The sequence below is a fragment of the Periophthalmus magnuspinnatus genome, chromosome 11 (genome assembly GCF_009829125.3).
Source record: "Periophthalmus magnuspinnatus isolate fPerMag1 chromosome 11, fPerMag1.2.pri, whole genome shotgun sequence".
Classification (NCBI taxonomy): Eukaryota; Metazoa; Chordata; class Actinopteri; order Gobiiformes; family Gobiidae; genus Periophthalmus; species Periophthalmus magnuspinnatus.
This window is the reverse complement of record NC_047136.2, coordinates 3,762,860-3,780,325: the sequence shown is the minus strand read 5'-3', so window position 1 is coordinate 3,780,325 and position 17,466 is coordinate 3,762,860. Positions and strand designations below refer to the sequence as shown.

At 42.2% G+C, this 17,466-nt stretch overlaps 1 protein-coding gene across 2 annotated transcripts in view; it reads right to left on the bottom strand.

The window, feature by feature from the left end:
• Positions 1–2,944, bottom strand: part of LOC117378412 (growth factor receptor-bound protein 10-like) — a 62,353-nt gene extending 59,409 nt beyond the window's left edge. For both annotated transcript variants that reach the window (XM_055225380.1, XM_033975006.2), the window contains exon 1: positions 2,692–2,944. The gene's annotated coding sequence lies outside the window, so the exon portion shown is untranslated. The remainder of the gene's footprint in view (positions 1–2,691) is intronic.
• Positions 2,945–17,466: the final 14,522 nt, after the last annotated feature.

The window sequence follows — 17,466 nt, the reverse complement described above, 5'->3', positions numbered from 1 at the left end:
ACCTTGTGATGTCATCATGTGGTGATACAGGAAGTGCTCCACTGTCTTTTTAAACTCCACACACCTTCATTTCTAGAATCATTTGGATCTTTTTTTTTTTTTTTTTTCAGGCCTGGAATTGCCAATCTTCTACTGAACTAAAGGTAAAAGGAGCTGTTAACTTGAAAATTACCACTTCATGACATCACAAGGTGGAACAGAGCGTTTTGAGCTTTGGAGATGTAACAGACTGACAATAAAGTGTGACTCAAACATGTGTGAATGAAACAAAACACAACTCCAGGTCTGTTTTTGAGGAGGTAACAGCGTTAGAACATGACTTAACGTTCACAAGAGTCCATTTTGTGTAATACAGGAGCTTTAAAAGGACAAAAGGTGAATAAAAATATGTCAAATATAAAATGAGTCCATCTGTGCATTACTTTACTCATGTCGTGATGAACATGTGCACACGGAGTCCATGAAACACGGCTATTGCATAAGATCAGATCCACACACATGTCAAACCAAACGTAACCTGGGGCTCAGAACTAAATTACAAACGCTGTCTAAGGTCATGAACTACAGGACTGTGTGAACTACAGCGCCGTGTGAACTACAGCGCCGTGTGAACTACAGCGCCGTGTGAACTACAGCGCCGTGTGAACTACAGGGCTGAGTGAACTACAGGACTGTGTGAACTACAGGACTGTGTGAACTACAGCGCCGTGTGAACTACAGGGCCGTGTGAACTACAGGGCCGTGTGAACTACAGGGCCGTGTGAACTACAGCGCTGTGTGAACTACAGGGCTGTGTGAACTACAGGACTGTGTGAACTACAGGGCTGTGTGAACTACAGGGCTGTGTGAACTACAGGGCTGTGTGAACTACAGGGCTGTGTGAACTACAGCGCCGTGTGAACTACAGCGCCGTGTGAACTACAGCGCCGTGTGAACTACAGGACTGTGTGAACTACAGGACTGTGTGAACTACAGGACTGTGTGAACTACAGGACTGTGTGAACTACAGCGCTGTGTGAACTACAGGGCCGTGTGAACTACAGGGCCGTGTGAACTACAGGACCGTGTGAACTACAGGACTGTGTGAACTACAGGACTGTGTGAACTACAGGCCTGTGTGAACTACAGGACTGTGTGAACTACAGCACCGTGTGAACTACAGCACCGTGTGAACTACAGGACCGTGTGAACTACAGGACTGTGTGAACTACAGGACCGTGTGAACTACAGGACCGTGTGAACTACAGGACTGTGTGAACTACAGGACTGTGTGAACTACAGCACACAGATGGACATGAAGCTTTAACTGAAATGTGTTTACAAAGATCTTGTTTTGGAGTCACTCACTTCGCTCATAATAAACACAAAGATACAGCACATAAACAACAGCACATGCACACAGACGCACACAAACACACACACATGCCCACAGACGCACACAAACACACACACATGCCCACAGACACACACACATGCACACACACACAGATACACACAAATGCACATACGTGCACACACACACCTACATACACAGATACACACAAATGCACATACATGCACACACATACACATGCACACCGATACACACACATGCACACACACACACACAGGTCCTAGTTTCACAGTAAAACAGTTTTTTTTATTACTTGTCCATGTTTCTCTGTTGTACAGATGATTATATAACTTATATCAGACAGTTCAAACAATGTCCTGCTCCTCCTCCTCCCGCTCTCTGCACCCCACTAATTAGTGTTTGCACTGGGGCACTATTCTATCTTTAGGTTGCTCTGCTGACCGCCTCAGTTTGTGTAGGAAAAAAACAACGCACACATTTACAGCAAGTGGTTTTATATGTCATATGTTCCAGCCTCTGTAGAGACAGGCCTGGCCAAAAAGGGCAATCCGGGTCAGCTTGAACTGCAGCTATTAAGCTGCAAACAAAACTGGATCTGCAACGAGCTTGGCATTTGCTGACATTTGTGGTTTCTGGACAGAGAAAGGCATTGTTCAGGTTTACAGGTTTTATGGGGACAAGAAGGTTATCAAACGGTACAGCATAAACTTAATAATGCCACAGTGCGCATGTGTTTATAGATAAAACACAAAGTCTCTGCCCAGAAAACACAGCCTCCTATAGAGCTCAGTGACACCTGATCCTCACCAGCCAAGGCTCTGGCAGGAGGCAGAACAAGCAGGGCCTGAGATTAGCCTACATTAGTTTACATGTGCAGCACAGAAGTGCCTAAAGATATAATCACTGGGGAAATAGGCTTGAGGAGTGCACCACACAAACACAGAGAGGGGGCGGGGGACCCTCCAGGCTCTGACAAGAAGCTGCAGCTACAGCCTCAACTCAAATAAAACCTCAGTGTGATAAAGTCTATTATGAAGAGCTGATGTTATGAAGTGTATAAGTTGTGAGTCAGCAGGTTTGACAGTGTACAGTCCCTGCAGCTCTAATGTAAACAGCCTCTGCTTTGCACAGAGTCATGCTTTGTCAGCTCCAACTCCTGGCGTCGTAACGTTTCGCCTGTGCCACTTTGTCAGCGCACACAACAAGCAATCTGTATCTAAACCAGACCTCCAGCTCTCCTCTGAGCATTCACAACAAACATGCAACTTTCTGCAACTTTACGTCTGACACTGTTGCACGAGAAAAGAGACGAACGCGCGTGAGAAGGAAAATCTTACGACTGAGGATCTGGAACACGGAGCTGGAACACGCACCAGACACGGTCCAGTCCCGCTGTGGCGCCTCTGACTGCTCTGATCTCTCGTCCCCGGGCCGTTCTTGCGCTGTCCTCACCTCGTCCTCTCCGTTTGCGTCCAAAGCGCACGTGCACACACTCTCACAGCGCACGCAGCCAAACACGCGCACTCCTCCAGCACTTCTCCACCAGCTGACTGTCCTCACACCGCGTCCACACCGTGTCCACACGCCTCACTCCACTCTCCCTCTGAAGGAAACCTCCTCTGCGCCCCGCCCTGTTCAGAGCAGCGCACTCCAAAAGCAGAGCCCGGGCCTGTCCTGCAGCACCGAGCGGACAAAAGCATCGTGATTACACAACTATCTGCGCATTTAACACACATTAGACCCCGTGTCTACTTAATCACACAAGATCATAAGACAAAGCCACGCCGAGGCCGCGAGGTCTTTACGCACTGCGAGTTTTACAGTGTATCCAACAAGAAGAAGTGTTAACCCTTAATGTGACCACAGACTTCACAGCATCACAGAGACTCCATCTGGAGTCACTGCTCTGAGAGAACAGCTCACTGCAAACAACACAACTCCACCAGAGTCACTCCACAAGTCACTCCACCAGAGTCACTCCACAAGTCACTCCACAAGTCACTCCACAAGTCACTCCACAAGTCACTCCACAAGTCACTCCACAAGTCACTCCACACACAGCAAACTGAGGCCGCGCCCTCTGGACCGTTCAGCCTCAGATTTACAAATACAACTATCAGTAAAAATAACAAAGAGGTGGGTGTGAGTCAGAGCGACCTGCAGACACACACCTGTACACACACCTGTACACACACCTGTACACACACCTGTACACACACACCTGTACACCCCCACCTGCAGACACACACCTGCAGACACACACCTGTACACACACCTGTACACACACACCTGTACACCCCCACCTGCAGACACACACCTGCAGACACACACCTGCAGACACACACCTGTACACACACACCTGTACACACACCTGTACACCCCCACACACCTGTACACACACACCTGCAGACACACACCTGCAGACACACACCTGTACACACACACCTGTAGACACACACCTGTAGACACACACTTGCAGACACACACTTGTAGACACACACCTGTAGACACACACCTGCAGACACACATCTGTACACACACACCTGCAGACACACACCTGTACACACACACACACCTGCAGACACACACCTACAGAAACAGGCGAAACAGTGAGGCGCCATCTGGCGGCGGCTCCATGGGAGCCACGCGGGCAGCGAGGAGGAGAGGGCGGGGCTAAAGCAACGCACTAGGGCTGATTTCTGCCTGTCAATCAACTTTCAAAGAGAGACTCTGATTGGTCCGTGCTGACGTCAGAGCCCTCTGTCTGCAGGCCGAGCCAATGAGCAGCAGCTCTGTGCATGTGACCCCCAAACAACAGCAAATCTGATTGGACCCTGTAGTTTTCAGAGCTCAGGAAGTTACTCCTCTTTATTTATGACATAATGGATAGAAATATAACTTTATCTTTGACAAATAAATGCTGAATTGTGTTTCCATGACGATTCCCCTCTGATAAACTATTCCACAGATCCACTGGAGAGTCTCTGTGACAATGGGACGATAATCACAGTAAAATAATAATTAGACCTTATTAATATTAGTCTGTGTAACAGAGCGCAGCCACAATAAACTCAGGGAAATAAACAAATAAAATAATAAACAAAACTGCAAAAAAACAAACATATTAATAGACCCATAGAATTAAATATAGCTTAGTACTGTCCAGGTGGAAGAAGTACTCAGTCTTGTTACTTAAGTAAAAGTACAGATGCCGGAGCAAAAAAATACTGAGGCAAAAGTAAAAGTATCACATGAAAAAATGTATTTAAGTAAAACTATTAAAGTATTTGTTTAAAAATGTACTTAAAGAGTAAAAGTAAAAGTATTTTGCGCAAATTTTGAGTCTTTTAAGCTTCAAATGTATATTTTTTTTTATCTATCTTTTTATTTGTATATTTTTGTTTTGCTCAAATTATGAACGAGTTAAAAATAAACCCTCAGTCTTTTCACCAGGTCTCAGACTATAATAAAAAATAGTTTTACATTTCAGTCCTGTTAAAAAATGTAGTGGAGTAGAAAGTACAGATACTGCTCTCAAATGTACTGAAGTAAAAGTAAAAGTATCCACTGTAAAACATTTAGTAAAGTGTTTAGTGCAGGACAAGTAGCTCCATGGATGAGCTGCAGTGATGACAAAATAAACGTTATGACCTGAATGTCTGTGTGATCCGTCAGTAAACCTGTCACTACAACACGTTTTAAACTTTGATATATCGCTGGAAGTAACTATATACGATAAACGATAATACTGAAACTGATTTACGCCACTGACACAAAAAAACAGCAGATTTAAACCACAAAAACTATTCTAAATCTACAATATTGTTAAAAATCATGAGCTGCAATAAATAAACAGCAGAATGAAACAGTTTGGTAGTGAGTTTGAGTCTGTAATGAGTCAGACAAGTTATTTATTCAACCCTCCACCGCTCAAATCTAATCGCAGAACAGGAAAAATAACAAAAAGTTCCTGACTAGTTCTGAGAAAAAGTAAGTAAATATTGACCCCCCAAAAATGATTGTTCCATCTGACAGATTTTTGATAAGTGAATATAGTGATTCCTCAGGTCAGGTACGATCCATAGTAGAACTAGCAGAGACTGTTTATGTAAATGGACACAGCTAACCTGCTAGCCGTCACGTTACCAACAGGAAGTGATCATGGGCGCGCTTCCTGCTCCGTCGACTCGTCATTCTCGTCTTAAATGTTCGTATTAACCCTCTACATGATCCTGGGTTTTTTTATTTCACTATTGTGTCTGTAAATCAAGATATGAACATTAATAACAGACAAATCAAGTCACTGTTAGCGTTAGCAACAGATTTAATAGACATCGGATGGAAAGCGGCGTTACCTTCAACAGCCTCGCTCTGGATTGGCTCTTTCGTTGCTATGATACTCACGGTCGGAATTCCAAAAACGAAACTCTGCTCCAAATTAGCCGCTATAGCTGCTAGCCTCGATTAGCTTCATTTGACTGGAGCCGACTGGAGCTAATATTAAAATAAATACTAAAACAACACCACAAACTTAAGTATTCTACATTTTCTCCTCATTATACATTTTTATTTCACTTTTTTGTCTGTAAATCAAGACATAAACATTAAAAACAGACAAATCAGGCGCCTTCTTTCCCCGAGGTCACTCCGGTTAGCGTTAGCAACAGGTTTGATTGACAGTGTTGCTAAGCGCCCGCTCCCTACTAAACAAGCGGTACCGACGGAAAGAGGCGTTACCTTCAACAGCCTCGCTCCGGATTGGCTCTGCGGTTGCTACGATACTCGCGGTCGGAATTTTAAATACAGAACTCTGCTCCAGATTAGCCGGCATAACTGCTAGCCTCGATTAGCTTCATTTGACTGGAGCTGAACGCCGTGGGTGACGTCGCACTCGCTCAGTCCACTTCTTCATACAGTCTGTGAATAAAGACGTGGACTAGTAGTGTTTTCTTGTTCAGAGTAGATGTTTTTTGGCAAACGTCTTTAACCTTTTAGCCTAAAGAGAGGACGGTGTTATCCAGCTGCTGTCGGTCTCAAAACACGATGTTCCTCCAGACACAGCCTTGAGCACATGTCCTCACAGCTCTGACATATACGCTGACGACTCAGGTATGTCCCGTTTTTCTTTACATGTGAAAAGCCTGTCATAAAAACACTATATTTCAAAAAGGAAAGTACATCTGACGTAACACCTCGCATACCCAAGATAACACGCTCTCTGAATAACTCATAGTCACTGCACACAAATAATCTGGAGCCTTAAAGGTCCTGGATCACACAAAATGGACTCTCGTAGCTTTAAGTCGTGTTCTAATGTTATAAACGCGTCAAAAACAGACCTGGAGTTGTGTTTTGTTTCATTCTCACATGTTTGAGTAACACTTTATTATTTGTCTGTTACATCTTCAAAGCTCAAAATGCTCCGTTCCACCTTGTGATGTCATCAAGTGGTAGATTTCAAGTTACCGTTTCAGTTCAGTTCAGTAGAGATTTGAAGTTCCGGAGCTGAAATGGTCCAAGGAAGAAAGAAGGAAAGAAAGAAAGAAGGAAGGAAGATGAAAGGAGGAAGGAAGAAAGAAAAAGAAAGAGAAGGAAGGAAAATAAAAGGAGGAAGGAAGAAAGGAAAGAGGAAGTAAGGGAGGGAGGGAAAAAAGAAAGAGGAAGAGAGGAAGAAAGAAAGAAGGAAGATGAAAGAAATAGGACAGAAAAAGAAAGAAAAAAGAAAGAAAGATGAAGGAACGAAGGAAGACAAAAGGAGGAAGGAAGGAAGGAAGGAAGGAAGGAAGAGGAAGGAAGGAAGATAAAAGGAGGAAGGAAGAAAAAAAGAGGAAGTAAGGGAGGGAGGAAGAAAAAAGAAAGAGGAAGAAAGGAAGAAATAAAGAAAGAAGAAAGGAAGGAAGGAAGATGAAAGAAACAGGACAGAAAAAGAAAGAAAAAAGAAAGAAAGATGAAGGAACGAAGGAAGACAAAAGGAGGAAGGAAGGAAGGAAGGAAGGAAGGAAGAAATGATCCAAATGATTCTAGTGAAGGTGTGTGGAGTTTAAAAACACAGTGTAGCACTTCCTGTATTACCACATGATGACATCACAGAGTGGAACAGAGTGGTTTTTTTCAGTTTGAGAGAAGAACTCAGTCTAAATCTGCAGGTTTGTGTGTTAAACATGTGTGAATGAAACAAGAAAAACACAACTTCCGATTTGTTTGTGATGAGGAAACGACATTAGAACAGATCAGAAAACAGAAAACATTTTAATCTGTTCACACTTTTAACACTAAAGTTCTTCAATCAGTTACAGTTGTTTAAATATTTGACTCGTTATAATCGTTCAGATCATTGTCCAGGACGATTCACTGGAGCATTAATGAACTCGTTTAATCAGACTCTTTAACGACATCTCCTCACATGTCAACTTTTATTTCAGAAAAACTCAAAGCTCATATTCACTGAACTCTAAAACTCCCCAGACATCTGTGACTTCTTATTTCTGCACAAAGGTCATTTTGACTTTTACATAACCATCGTGCTTTGTTTTGAAAACAGTTACTGGCCCATGCGCTGGCCCATGTGCTGGCCCACTTCAGTGCTGCTGAGGCTCACGCTGTGTCTATTTCTTTTCTGACCTGTATCTGCTGCCAATTACGTAACATTACTCTTGACCCGTCCATGGAAACTGACCAGTGGGACAGATCGTCACACAAAACCGGCCCAGACTCAGATCTGGTTCAGGGCCATGTTAGCTGCATTTGTATTGCCTTGTTTGTAGAGGGAAACTGTCTGTGTGCACAACAGCGCCCTCTATCACACTGTTAGCGTCACTACTTCCTGTTCAGTTTTATCTCTATGAGGCTTTTACAGAGTCACGCTAAAATGAGTAAATATTTAAAGATGAGGCAGTGGACAGAGAGCTGCAGGTGGGTCAGAGGTCAGAGGTCAGAGGGTTAGGGTCAGCTGCAGGTAGATGTCACTGTCAACATGTTAAACACTACACAAATAACATGAATACTTCACCAGAGACTGTTTATATAAATGGACATAGCTAACCTGCTAGCTGCCACGGTTCAAACAGGAAGTGATCATGGGCGCACTTCCGGCTCCATCGACTCTGGCTCCAATTCACTTTCTACTGAAAAACCGTCTCCCGTCTCTCTGTACCTGCTGCTGTCAGACTCGTCATTTTGGTCTTAAATGTTCGTATTGTGTCTGTAAATCAAGACATGAACATTAAAAACAGACAAATCAGGTTAATGCTAATGTTAGAAACAGATTTGACAGACACATTGCTAAGCGCCCACTCTCTGCTAAACCAGCGGTGCGGGCAGAAAGGGGCGTTACCTTCAACAGCCTCACTCTGGATTGGCTCTTTGGTTGCTATGATACCCGCGGTCACAATTCCGAATATGGAACCCGGCGCCACGTTCAGCGCTATAACTGCTAGCCTCGACGAGCTTCATTTGACGGGAGCTGAACACTGTGCGTCCACTCCTTTACACAGTTTATGGTCTCAATGCTAATGCTAATGCTAATTTTGAGTCATAATAAACATTAAAACAACACCACAAACTGAAGTACTCTACATATAAAAATAATTGGGTAATATTTATTCGAATCTATTGGAATTTTAACACGTTGTTTATTTTGTTTTCTGATTTTCAAAGTCGGCATTAGCTTTGAGACGCACTGAGCTAGCGACTGAGCGCGCGGCTGTTCATGGAGCCTCTTTGTGCGATTATGAGGGAAAGTTGTATTAGTAAAGTAAAGTGAGTTGTTATTGTGACGACTGACGAGCTGGTGAGGCGTTTGCGTGGGACAGGCTCACACACGCGCTCATGGCCCACGAGCAACGACCTGCGCTGAGGTGCGTCTGGGACAGGGGTAACACCAGTTTGTTTTATTTTTTTCATAGTTTATACGTCTGTTTAGTGTCGACAAATGGTACAGAAATACATGCAAATACCAATGGATCCTGTCCCACCAAAACTTCTTTCACTTTACTATTAGACTTTATATTACGTAATCTGAGTATATCCCTATAGTACTGACAGTGGTGGATGAAGTACTGCATTTTGTTACTTAAGTGAAAGTACAGATACTCAAGCAAAAAAATGCTCAAGTAAAAGTATCAAAATGAAAAAAATCTACTGAGGTAAAAGTGTTAAAGTATTAAAGCTTGTTTAAAAATGTACTTAAAGAGTGAAAAGTAAAAGTATTTCACACAGGTTTTCAGATCTAACTAAGGTGGGGATTTTTTCCTAATTGTTTTTCTTTGTATATTTTAATGATAAAAAATAATCCAAATAAAAATATAATAATAATAATAATAATAATAATAATAATAATAATGAAAATAATAAAAAAATAATAATAAATTGATAATAATAATAAAAAATAATAATAAATAATAATAATACATTTGCTCATATTATGAATTTGATAAATATAACCAGAAGGAGGCCCAGGGGAAGACCCAGGACACTCTGATGGGACCATGTTTCTTGTCTGGCCTGTGAATGTCTTGAGGTCCCACCGGAGGAGCTGGGTGAAGTGTCTGGGGTGGGGGAAGTCCGGGAGTCCCTGCTTAGACTGCTGCCCCATGACCCGGCCCCGGATAAGAGGAAGAAAATGGATGGATAAAAATAAACCCTCAACCTTTTCAGCAGGTCTCAGACAATCATCAAAAATACTTTTACTTTTCAGTCCAGACAGTACAGATACTGCTCTCAAATGTAGTGAAGTAAAAGTAAAACGTATCCACTGTACAATATACTTAAGTAAAGCACAGATACCTAATATTTCTACTTAAGTACAGTACTTTACTACTTGTTCTTCATTACATTCCACTGGTTTGCATCTTTTTTAAATCTATGCAAATCACTTTAAAGAGTCTCATCTCTATTTTAATGTCGTTTCCTCATCACACACAGACCTGGAGTTGTGTTTTTTTGTTTCATTCACACATGTTTCACTCTGCACTTTAGGCTGAGTTCTTCTCCCAAACTGAAAACGCTCTGTTCCACCTTGTGATGTCATCATGTGGCGATACAGGAAGTGCTCCGCTGTGTTTTTAAACTCCACACACCTTCATTTCTAGAATCATTAGGATCATTTCTGCTCTGGAATTGCCAAATCTAATACTGAACTAGAGGTAAAAGGAGCTGTTCACTTGAAAAAAAAAAAACTACCACTTGATGACATCACAAGGTGGAACAGAGCGTTTTGAGCTTTGGAGATGTAATAATAAAGTGTGACTCAAACACAACTCCAGGTCTGTTTTTGATTATGTAACAACCTTAGAACATGACTTAACAAGACCCATTATTGCGTAATACGGGACTTTAAATCAAAATGTCAAAAAGAACAAGCAATTTGTGATTCCCGTGACTAAAGACAGTTCAAAATTAAGTATTTTTATTAAACTAATTTTCGAAATGTGAGAAAAGAACTGACATTACTGTGCAGTGATAGTTTTTTTTTTTTTGCAGATACACAGCACTAAGCCCCGCCTCCTTTTTCTACAAAACATGAACTTAAATATTTCACTTAAAATATAAATATCTGTGAATAAATCTTCTCTTTGAGCTTCTGTCACTAAACTTCAGCCAAAACATGTGACCAGAGGAAACTGAAACAGACACAGTAACTCCTCCACTGCAAAAAGACGACAGAATAACACCACCAGCTCCTCCACCCGTCACCCTCCAACCTCTATCCTCCAGCCTCCAACCTCTATCGTCAATCCTCCATCTTCCAGCTTCCATCATCCACCCTCCAACCTCCAGCCTCCATCCTCCATTCTCCATCCTCCAGCTTCCAACCTCCACCATTCAGCCTCCATTCTCCATTCTCCACCCTTCATCCTCCAGCCTCCATCCTCCAGCCGTCATCCTCCAGCTTCCAACCTCCATCGTCCATCCTCCATCGTCCATCCTCCATCGTCCATCCTCCACCCTCCAACCTTCATCCTACATTGTCCATCATCCATTCTCCAGCCTCCATCATCCATCGTCCATCCTCCACCCTCCAGCCTTCATCCTCCATCATCCATCCTCCAGCTTCCAACCTCCATCATACATTGTCCATCCTCCAACCTTCATCCTCCAGCCTCCATCCTCCATTGTCCATCCTCCAGCTTCCAACCTCCATCATCCATCGTCCATCCTCCACCCTCCAGCCTTCATCCTCCAGCCTCCATCCTCCATTCTCCAACTTCCAGCTTCCAACCTCTACCATCCATTTTCCACTCTCCATTCTCCAACCTCCATCTTCCACACTCCTTCTTCCACCTTCCACCTTCCACCCTCCACCCTTCTGATGTATGCAGAAGAATTAAAAATCCCACAGATGAAAAACAGACTCCAGATCCCTGGGTCATCCTGACATTGTTATTCATCTCATTTACTTCCAGGTCCAATATGAGTCACACCATTCGTTTGTGTGGAGAACTCATCTGTACTACACCCCCCCACCACCACCCCCACCCACACCCCCACCCGCACGCCATATTTGGACACTTAACCACAAAGACAACCGCTCCGAAATCTCGCCAAGATCTTGATAAATCTGTAAATCTGAGTTGGCTTTTGTCTAAAAAATGTCTCTGTTGTTTGGACAAGTCTTCTAAATTACAAGCATAAATCGCATTAAGAGATTGGAACACTGTGTTTGAATTCATAACGGCTCTGGACTTTTTTTATGTTTCTTATAAGCCGTGATCGCACATATACTTCACTGGATAAGGTGTTTCCTCTATATACGATGAATCGAATGTACAAAACCAGTGCGAGGAACAAAAGGCACCGTCCAAACTGGGTCACCGTTGACATTATTGAATCTGACCTGCTGTTAATTTGACCCGTGTGACTCTGTATGTTTTGACGACTTTTCACTAAAGATTACGCCGTTTCAGTGCAAAATGGGAGCTGGTGCCTATGCTTCTAATGCTTCTTCTCTCTAAAGTCTAAAGTGGCTTAACGTGAGTCAGAAGATCAAAGTAAAAGCTGTAGATTAATCCGTATAACAGTGGAATTTGGACTAAAAACCCGTCCGCTCGCTGACTGGTACGACGATACACCAGCACATGCTCCTACAGTGTTCGGACTGAAGAGCTCAAGTGGACACGGTTCTTACTTATAATGTGGGACTGTACATTACATCCATAGACTGTATATATAAATGGACAAAGCTAACGTGCTAGCCGCTGCGTTTCAAACAGGAAGTGATCATGGGCGCACTTCCAGCTCCATCGACTCGTCATTTTGATCCTAAATGTTTGTATTAACCCACTCTACGTGATCCTTATGACTGTATTTTGCAATTTTGTCCATAAATCAAGTATTTGTCTTCGCTTAGCAACAGGTTTGATTGACAGCGTTGCTAAGCAGAAAGGGGCGTTACCTTCAACAGCCTCGCTCTGAGTTCGCTCTTTGGTTGCTATGATACTCACGGTCGGAATTCCAAATCTTTATCTCTGCTCCAGATTAGCCGCTATAACTGCTAGCCTCGATTAGCTTAATTTGCCCAGAGCCGAACGCTGTGGGTGACGTCACAATGCTAACGCTAATGCTAATTTTGCGGCATAATAAATATTAAAACAACACCACAAACTAAAGTATTCTACATATACAAATAATTAGGTAATCTTTATTTGAATTAATTTGAATTTGAATACGTTGTTTACTTTGTTTTCTGATTTTAAAAGTGGCCTCTCAAAACAAAATATAAAGTCTTTTACCAGAGATACATGTGCTTCCTTTGTGCGCTGTTTCTCGATCTGTTATGTTGTTTCTTTTTCTGGTTTTACGTGTTTGTTTTTGACTAACGGACCATGTGTCTCTCTGATTGGTTCATCCACCTGTCAATCACGCCTCTGAAATCAGGGAAACGGGACACGCCTCCAGAACCCCTCGTCTGCGTAAAGTTTTGTCAAAGCCTGTTTCTGGCTCGACAGGATCTTGAGCGAGTCTTGGTCAGGACTACGTTAGCTGAAGGCAGTGCACACATTAGCAAACACTGCCAAAAAAGTTTAAGTTTATCTGAAAACTCAAGAAAAAATACAAAATTGATTTAAAGAGCACATTTTCAGGAGCCTGTGATCATTCCGAGCGTTTATGGTCCTGTGAGAAAAGATGAGAGCAACTAACGGAAAAACTGTTGGCTGATGCTAATGCTAGCTAGCTTGTGACTGTTATGTTATGTGAGAGGAACTTGTTTAACAGCACAAATCAACTCACCTGTTGTAGTTCCAGATAAATTCTTTATGGTCAGATTGTGTTTAAACAAAGCTCAGATTAAAGTCTAACGTGAGTAAGAGCTTCAGACAGAACAGTGCCTCTAGTTAGCACCAGACCCCCAGGGAATGTTGATGTAATGACATACATGTTCATATTGTATATTGTATATATTCATACAGTGAGCAGGCTCGCCACTACACAGACCTGACCTGTAAGTGAAATCAACGTCTTGTCTCCATAGAGGAAGATGTGTTTAATGCCATGGAACCGAAGGTAGTAGGAAGGAAGGAAGGAAGAAAAAAGAAAGAAAGAGCGGGGGAAGGAAGGAAGAAAGAAAGAAGGAAGGAAGGAAGGAAGGAAGGGGAATGAAGGAAGGAAGGAAAAAAGAAAGAAAGAAGGAAGGAAGGGGAATGAAGGAAGAAAGAAAAAAGAAAGAATGAGCAGGGGAAGGAAGAAAGAAAGAAAGAAAGAAAGAAAGAAGGAAGGAACAGGAAGGAAGGAAGAAAAGAAGGATGGAAGGAAGGAAGAAGGAAGAAAGGAAGGAAAAAAGAAAGAGGGAGGAAGGAAGGAAGGAAGAAGGAAAAAAGAAAGAGGAAGGAATAAAGGAGGAAGAAAGAAAGAAAGAGGAAGGAAGGAATGAAGAAAGGAAAGAAGGAAGGAAGAAAGAAAGAAGGGCAGAAGGGCAGAAGGAAGAAGAAAGGAAGGAAGGAAGGAAAGAAGGAAGGAAAAAAGAAAGAGGAAGGAAGACAGGAGGAAGGAAAGAAGAAAGAAAGAAAGAAGGATGATGGAAGGAAGAAAGAAAGAAAGAAAGAAAGAAAGAAAGAAAGAAAGAAAGAAAGAAAGAAAGAAAGAAAGAAAGAAAGAAAGAAAGAAAGAAAGAAAGAAAGAAAGAAAGAAAGAAAGAAAGAAAGAAAGAAAGAAAGAAAGAAAGAAAGAAAGAAAGAAAGAAAGAAAGAAAGAAAGAAAGAAAGAAAGAAAGAAAGAAAGAAAGAAAGAAAGAAAGAAAGAAAGAAAGAAAGAAAGAAAGAAGAAAGAAAGAAAGAAAGAAAGAAAGAAAGAAAGAAAGAAAGAAAGAAAGAAAGAAAGAAAGAAAGAAAGAAAGAAAGAAAGAAAGAAAGAAAGAAAGAAAGAAAGAAAGAAAGAAAGAAAGAAAGAAAGAAAGAAAGAAAGAAAGAAAGAAAGAAAGAAAGAGGAAGGAAGAAATGATTCTAATGAAGGTGTGTGGAGTTTAAAAACACAGTGGAGCACTTCCTGTATTACCACGTGATGACATCACAAGGTGGAACAGAGTGTTTTTTCCCGTTTGAGAGAAGAACTCAGCCTAAATCTGCAGGTTTGTTTGTTTGTTTTTTTGTTAAACTTGTGTGAATGAAACAAAAAAACACAGGTCCAGGTTTGTTTGTGACGAGGAAACGACATTAGAGCAGATCAGACAACAGCGTCACACAGAAGTGAAACAGGCTAAAACAAAGACGTCCATTGCGTTAGAGGCTTATTCCCTTCCCATAATGCATCAGGCCGTGTCTCCTGTCTCTCTTTAAGTACTACATATCTCCTGCCAAAACACTGACTCGATATTAATAGCAACACTCCTCAAATCTAAACCACATTTGTTTAGGGCAGAACGCTGATGAGGGAGGAGAGCTAAACCAGACCCTGCGTTTCAAAAAACTTTAAATCAAAACACGGGGTAATTGTTTCACCTTTGTGGGGGTGAGTGAGTGAAAGTGCAGGACTAACGCCGCTGTCCTGGAGCCAAGATGGAGGCGAGCGTAAACCGTGAGTCTGCTTCAACCACGGGCCGTGTCATTCATCAAATAAAGGTGCTAGCTTAATGTTTATCGTGTTACCGCAGCGTTTTACAGGACGTTAACAGAGACGGGACGCTGTAATAAAGTGAACGCAGTAAATACACACGAGCAGGTGCGAAATAGTGACACCTACTGGCAGATTCCAGCTCCCACGGATCAATGCTGTTGTTGTGTCCTTGGGCAAGACACTTAAACGTCCTGTATAACACAAAAATGACTCTTGTGAGCTTTAAGTCGTGTTATAATGTTGTTAACGCATCAAAAACAGACCTGGAGTTGTGTTTTGCTTCATTCACATATGTTTGAGTAACACTTTATTATTAGTTTGTTACATCTTCAAAGCTCAAAACGCTCTGTTCCACCTTGTGATGTCATCAAGTGGTAGTTTTCAAGTTAACAGCTCCTTTTACCTTTAGTTCAGTAGTAGATCGGCGATTCCAGGAGCTGAAAAAATGATCCAAATGATTTTAGAAATGAAGGTGTGTGGAGTTTAAAAACACAGTGGAGCGCTTCCTGTATCACCACATGATGACATCACAAGGTGGAACAGAGTGTTTTTTTCAGTTTGAGAGAAGAACTCAGTCTAAATATAGAGTTTGTGTGTTAAACATGTCTGAATGAAACAAAAAAAAACACAACTCCAGGTCTGTTTGTGATGAGGAAACAACATTAGAACAGATCAGAGAATAGAGTAATACGGACCCTTTAACCCGTCACGTTGGGGCTGTTCTGCATGTGTTTCTATGGTGGAATGTTGCAGCAACTACCAAGAAAGTCTTAAGTCTAAAAACTTAAAAAATAGAATACAAAATGGATTTAAACAGCACATTTTCAGGATTTTCAACAAAAAGATGAGAGTGGCTAACGGAAAAACTGTTGGCTAATGCTAATGCTAATGCTAACTAGCTTTTGACTGTAATGTTATGTGAGAGAGACTTGTTTAACAACACAAATCAGCTCACCTGTTGTAGTTCCAGCTAAATTCTTAATCGTCAGATTGTGTTTAAACAAAGCTCAGATTAAAGTCTAACTCGACAGAACTTCAGACAGAGCAGTGCCTACAGTTAGCACCACACCCTGAAAGAATGTTGATGACGTCAGCTGCAAACTATCAGGCACATTTATCTTGCATGTATTTAATTACAGCTGTTTTTATAGCTGAAAATCACAGTGATACAGTGAGCAGGCTCGCCACTACACAGATCTGACCTGTAAGTTTAAAACCACACAGAGAAACTAAACAGAGTGTGTTATTTTTCTTGTGCAATTCCAGTGAACTTGTTTGAGCAGTGAAAAGTACTGTTTAGACCTGACCAAGAACCAGTTTGTTAGCCAGCCAACGCACACACCGCTCCACAGAACAGAACAGTAAAGTGTGGAACAGTTTGGTAACACACACACACTCACACACACACTCACACACACTCACACTCACACACACTCACACACTACAGTAAAGTGTGTAACAGTTTGGTAAACAGCAGACAGATAACCCCTGGGTGAGCGTGTCACTCTGATTGGCTTATCTCTGCTCCACGGCTTCAAAAATCCTGGACCACAGCCAATAGAAACAAGGCCAAGAACAGCCACGTCCAATCAATGAAGAGAAAACATGTTATGGTAACAGGAAAGAGAGGAGGAGGAGGAGAAGAAGTGCAAGGGGGAGAGCGAGGAGGAGAAGAGCGTTGAGGAAGAGGAGGAGGTGGAGGAGGAGAAGAGGAGTTGGAGGAACATTCAAGCCCAATCAATGAAGAGAAAACATGTTACGCTAACAGGAAAGAGAGGAGGAGGAGGAGGAGGAGAAGAAGAAGAGTGAAGAGGAGAAGAAGACTGAGGAGGAGGAGGAGGAGGAGGAGGAGGAGAAGACCAAGGAGGAGAAGTAGGAGGAAGTGGAGAGAAGGAAGAGGAGAAAAAGAGCGAGGAGGAAGAGGAGGATGTGGAGGAGTAGGAGGGGGGAGGAGGAGAAGAGTGAGGAGAAGAAGAAGAAGAGTCAAATGCAGAGAACACAAAGGACCTAATGTAAAAATGAAAAGTCAAACGTGATGGTGACGCTGAATGTTCCTGATGTAAAAC